The sequence below is a fragment of the Triturus cristatus genome, chromosome 1_2 (genome assembly GCF_964204655.1).
Source record: "Triturus cristatus chromosome 1_2, aTriCri1.1, whole genome shotgun sequence".
Taxonomy (NCBI): domain Eukaryota; kingdom Metazoa; phylum Chordata; class Amphibia; order Caudata; family Salamandridae; genus Triturus; species Triturus cristatus.
Genome location: NC_140580.1, coordinates 1,192,045,668 through 1,192,051,667, shown reverse-complemented (window position 1 = coordinate 1,192,051,667; position 6,000 = coordinate 1,192,045,668). Strand labels below are relative to the sequence as shown.

The window sequence follows — 6,000 nt, the reverse complement described above, 5'->3', positions numbered from 1 at the left end:
ACAGCTGGGGCAAGATGAAGGCGGGGTACAGGTCGGGAGGGATTAAGGTGGGGTACAGGTGGGGGCAGGATTAAGTCAGGGTACAGGTGGGGTCAGGATGAAGGTGGGGTATAAGGGGCATGATGAAGGTGGGGTACAGGGGGAGGCAGAATGAAAATGGGTACAGGTGGAGCCAGGGTGAAGGTGGGGTACAGGTGGGGTCAGTGAAGGATGGGTACAGGTGGGGGCAGGATGAAGGCAGGGTACAGGTGGGGTCAGGATGAAGTTCGGGTACAGGTGGGGTCAGGATGAAGTTGGGGCACAGGTGGGGGCAGATGAAGGTGGGGCACATGGGAGGCAGGATGAAGGCGAGGTACAAGTGGGGGCAGGGTGTAGGTTAGGTCAGGATGATGGTGGGGTACAAGTGGGGGGATTAGGAAGGTGTGGTACAGGTCGGAAAGAATGAAGGTGGGGCACAGGTGGGGGTAGGATGAAGATGGGGTACGGGGGGCACATGAAGGTGGGGTACGGGTGTAGGATGAAGATGGGGTACGTGGGCACATGAAGGTGGGGTACAGGTGTAGGATGAAGATGGGGTGCAGGTAGGGGCAGGATGAATGCGGGGTACAGATCGGGCAAGATGAAGGTGGGGTACGGGGGGGTGTGGGCTTGTCGCAGTCGTTTCGATCGCTGCCTCTCTCTGTACTAGAGGGGTGGTCCCTCCCCTTGTCCCCCTCCCATCCCAGCCCCTCTGGCTCCGAGGCTGGGGACAGGACACACCGCCCCCCGTACCTTACTGCAGCATGGACAGCGCGGAGGCAAAGGACTATCTGAGCAGGACGGGGATCCCCCACCTCCTGGAGGTAAGGGGGGCAGGGGAACATGGGGGAGAGGGGCGCAAGGGGGGAAGAGGGGGGAGCAAGGGGGAGGAGCGAGCAGGGAGGAGGCACCGGAGAGAGGGGAGAGGGAGGAAGAGGGGGGGTGATAGGGGTACGGGAGCAGGGAGGGGGAGGGGGGGAACGGGCACGGGAGAGGTGAGGGGAGACAGAGGGGGAAAGGGGTAAAAGGTACAGAGGAGGAGGAGGTACAGGAGCAAGGGGGCAGAGAGGTGCGAGCAAAGGGGAGACATAGGGGAGGTGTGGGAGAAGGAAGGGGAGACGTGCGACAGGAAGACACGGGAGAGAGGGAAGGGGTGAAAGGGTACAGAGGAGGAGGAGGTACGAGAGTGATGGGAAAGGGCGGGAGCAGAGAAAGAGATGCGAGCAAGGAGGAGAGATGGGGAGAGAGGAGGGAAGGGGAGACGTGCGAGAGGGAGACGCGAGAGAGAGGACGAGACATTGGCAGATGGGGTGAATACGGGGGAGCAGGGCTGCCGAGGCCACAGGATTTCATATTTATTTTCACCAGACTCGGGGTCCCGCCTCCACGTCAGAGAGGCTCGTCTGCTCCGGGAATTCTCTTTTACTTCTGGGACTGGGAGACCTGCTCTTATACCGGGTTACACGGGACTACAAATCCCAGCATGCAACGAAAAACTAGTCAGCTCCGTAGCACTTACTGTCCCTTCACAGGCTGCTTTACACAGGGCACCGACTGGCCCCCTGAGGCCGCCTTTACAAAGAGCACTGACTGCCCCTCAGAGCCCACCTAACAAAGAGCACTGACTGCCCCTCAGAACTCCCCTTACAAAGAGCACAGACTGCCCCTCGGAGCCCACCTTACAAAGAGAACAGACTGCCCCTCGGAGCCCACCTTACAAAGAGCACTGACTGCCCCTCGGAGCCCACCTTACAAAGAGCACTGACTGCCCCTCGGAGCCCACCTTACAAAGAGCACTGACTGCCCCTCGGAGCCCACCTTACAAAGAGCACTGACTGCCCCTCAGAGCCCACCTTACAAAGAGAACATACTGCCCCTCGGAGCCCACCTTACAAAGAGAACAGACTGCCCCTCGGAGCCCACCTTACAAGGAACACTGACTGCCCCTCGGAGCCCACCTTACAAAGAGAACAGACTGCCCCTCGGAGCCCACCTTACAAAGAGCACTGACTGCCCCTCGGAGCCCACCTTACAAAGAGCACTGACTGCCCCTCGGAGCCCACCTTACAAAGAGAACAGACTGCCCCTCGGAGCCCACCTTACAAAGAACACTGACTGCCCCTCAGAGCCCACCTTACAAAGAGCACTGACTGCCCCTCGGAGCCCACCTTACAAAGAGCACTGACTGCCCCTCGGAGCCCACCTTACAAAGAGAACAGACTGCCCCTCGGAGCCCACCTTACAAAGAACACTGACTGCCCTTCATTGCCCACCTTACAAAGAGCACTGACTGCCCCTCATTGCCCACATTACAAAGAGAACATACTGCCCCTCGGAGCCCACCTTACAAAGAGAACAGACTGCCCCTCGGAGCCCACCTTACAAGGAACACTGACTGCCCCTCGGAGCCCACCTTACAAAGAGAACAGACTGCCCCTCAGAGCCCACCTTACAAAGAGCACTGACTGCCCCTCGGAGCCCACCTTACAAGGAACACTGACTGCCCCTCGGAGCCCACCTTACAAAGAGAACAGACTGCCCCTCAGAGCCCACCTTACAAAGAGCACTGACTGCCCCTCGGAGCCCACCTTACAAGGAACACTGACTGCCCCTCAGAGCCCACCTTACAAAGAGCACTGACTGCCCTCCAGAGCCCACCTTACAAGGAACACTGACTGCCCCTCGGAGCCCGCATTGCAAAGAACACTGACTGCCCCTCGGAGCCCACCTTACAAGGAACACTGACTGCCCTTCAGAGCCCACCTTACAAAGAACACTGACTGCCCCTCGGAGCCCACCTTACAAGGAACACTGACTGCCCTCCAGAGCCCACCTTACAAAGAACACTGACTGCCCCTCGGAGCCCACCGTACAAAGAACACTGACTGCCCTTCATAGTCCATCTTACAAAGAACACTGACTGCCCCTCGGAGCCCACATTGCAAAGAACACTGACTGCCCCTCAGAGCCCACCTTACAAAGAGAACAGACTGCCCCTCGGAGCCCACATTGCAAAGAACACTGACTGCCCCTCAGAGCCCACCTTACAAGGAACACTGACTGCCTCTCAGAGCCCACCTTACAAGGAACACTGACTGCCCCTCAGAGCCCACCTTACAAAGAGAACAGATTGCCCCTCAGAGCCCACCTTACAAAGAGAACAGACTGCCCCTCGGAGCCCACCTTACAAGGAACACTGACTGCCCCTCAGAGCCCACCTTACAAGGAACACTGTTAGAAAGGATAGACGGACCTGGAGGGTCGGCCGGGGTCAGGAGGAGAGGTCTCCGGGGAGAGCCGTCTCCAGCGATCGTACAGATAAGTAACTTCCCCCCCACAGACAGATACCACACAAGGATAAGGTTCAGTGTTCTTTATAAGCACTTCTTATGGTACGGTCGAATGGTACAAGGAGGTCTGGACTCCGGGGTCCCCTCGATTCAAGTCTCTCAAAGCAGGGTAAGGGGTAGCGGGACAGTCTGTATACCAGTCAGGTAGTGTGGATGAGATGATGATTAGCTCACAATCCTCGAGCTTAGTTGGTGCGGGCCGCGGCAGCGCCAGCAGGTCCCGGAACGATGGTCGATGTACGGTCCGCGGCGGCGCCAGCAGGTCCCGGTGAGGGTGGTCGTTACAACGGGCCGCGGCAGCGCCAGCAGGTCCCGACGAGGATGGTCGTTACAACGGGCCGCGGCAGCGCCAGCAGGTCCCGACGAGGATGGATGTTGTAGAAGGCCGCGGCAGCGCCAGCAGGCAGGACGATGGTTCACAAGAGCGGGCTACGGCAGCGCCAGTAGTCCGTCAAGGCTGAGTTCTCTCGGTGTCTCTCGACTCCAGGATACAACTGCCTTCCTGCTCCGGAGTTGCCCCAGTTATAGGGCAGGCGCTCTTTGATGTCCGGACCCTCGCACTTGGAGGTCGGAGGGCCCGGGATGAAGGTGTCCAGACACCCAGCAGGGGGTGGAGCCAGCGCCTGGGGGAGCTGGGGGCGATCGACACCTGGCGGGGGAAGAGCTCTTGACACTGCGTCCTCCCATTGACCTGCCAAGTGGTCCGCTCACCTCCTGGGTGGATGGTGGTGCCGGGATGTCGGGGCCGGTCAGGCCCGGGGTTAGGGTCGGGGCGAGGCCACGCGGCCTCGTGGTGCAGGGCCCAAGATGGCGGCTTGAACCGGCCGGGGAAGCCGGTGGGGCTGGGCCTCGTGATGAGTAGAGGTCCGAGGGCAGAAGATCCGTCGGGAGACGGGGTACGGGTGCTTTTCGTGGGTTATACCTGGTGGGCCGGAGCTCGGGCCCTGTCGTGCGGGGAGGGAGCAAGCCCTTCGTGTGGCCTGTCCAACATGCGTCCCCCCCAGCTGAAGACGGGGAGAGTCACCCATCTCCTTGGGGACTCTCTTCGTCGAGGCGGAAAAAGCGGGACAGGCCATCCGCGTTGGCGTGGTCTTGGCCTGGTCGGTGCTCCACAGTGAAGTCCATTCCCTGCAGGGAAATGGACAGCGCAAGAGCTTTGGGTTCTCCCCCCGCATCTGCATCAGCCACTGCAGGGGTCGATGGTCGGTTTGTACCCGGAAGTGGGTACCGAAGAGATAGGGCCGGAGCTTTTTGAGGGCCCACACCACTGCGAAGGCCTCCCTCTCGATGGTGCTCCAGCGCTGTTCTCGGGCCAGGAGACGTCGACTGATGAAGGCCACCGGCTGGTCATGACCTTCGGGGTTTAACTGAGAAAGGACGGCTCCGATGCCGTGGTCGGAGGCGTCGGTCTGTACCATGAATTCCCGACTGTAATCGGGGGCCTGGAGCACAGGGGCGGTGCATAGAGCGGCCTTCAGCTTCTCGAAGGCCGCTTGACAATCGGGGGTCCAGTTAATCCGCTTCGGCTGGTTCTTGGACGTGAGACCCGTGAGGGGCCCCACGATGCTGCCGTAGTCTTTCACGAACCGCCGGTAGTAGCCGGTGATCCCCAAGAAGGCTCGGACCTCGGTCTGGGTGACGGGGGGCTGCCAGGACTGGATGGCAGCAATCTTAAGTTGTAGCGGGGCCACCAGCCCGCTTCCCACTTGGTGCCCAAGGTAGGTCACAGACCCTTGGCCAATTTGGCACTTGCCGGCCTTAATTGTGAGGCCGGCCCGCTGGAGGGCCTGTAGGACCTCTTGGAGGTGACGGAGGTGGTCGGGCCAGTGGTGGCTGTACACAGCGATATCGTCCAGGTAGGCAGCGCTGAACTCTTCGAGCCCCGCCAAGACCTGGTTCACGAGGCGTTGAAACGTGGCGGGGGCATTCTTCATGCCGAAGGGCATGACCTTGAATTGGTAGTGGCCATCGGGGGTAGAGAAGGCTGACCGTTCCTGAGCCCTGGGTGTGAGGCCGATCTGCCAGTAGCCCGCTGTTAGGTCGAAGATACTGAGGTAGCGGGCGGCCCCCAGCCGGTCGATCAGCTCGTCTGCTCGGGGGATCGGATGAGCGTCGGTCCGGGTGACAGCGTTCAAGCCCCGGTAGTCGACGCAGAATCTCAGTTCAGGTGCGGTGCCGGGGGCAGCGGCTTTGGGGACCAATACAACCGGACTGGCCCAGGGACTGTCCGAGGGCTCGATGACCCCGATTGTGAGCATCTTGGCCACCTCCTCCTGTATGCAGGCCCGTAACCGATCTGGTACGCGGTAGGCCCGGTGTCGGACAGGGGGACTGTCCCCGGTGTCCACGTCGTGCGAACACCAAGGGGTGACCCCGGGGGTGAGGGAGAACAGGGTAGCGAACTGCAGTAGGAGGTTCCGGCAGCCCTGGCGTTGCTCCGAAGTGAGGGTGTCAGAGAGCCGGACCCCGTCCACGGAGCCGTCATTCTCCTGAGTCTTCAGAAGATCCGGGAGGGGTTCGGAGTCTTCCTCTGCCCCACTGTCCGTAGCCATCAGGAGGCTGAGTTCTGAGCGCACAAAGTGTGGTTTGAGTCGGTTGGTGTGGAGGACCCGAAGGGGGTTCCGGGAGGTCC

General features: G+C 60.6%; 1 protein-coding gene across 1 annotated transcript in view; it reads left to right on the top strand.

Moving 5' to 3' along the window:
- Window positions 1–808: 808 nt before the first annotated feature.
- Window positions 809–6,000, top strand: part of LOC146869006 (adenylate kinase isoenzyme 5-like) — a 544,010-nt gene continuing 538,818 nt past the window's right edge. Inside the window, exon 1 of the mRNA XM_085625003.1 lies at window positions 809–842. The gene's annotated coding sequence lies outside the window, so the exon portion shown is untranslated. The remainder of the gene's footprint in view (window positions 843–6,000) is intronic.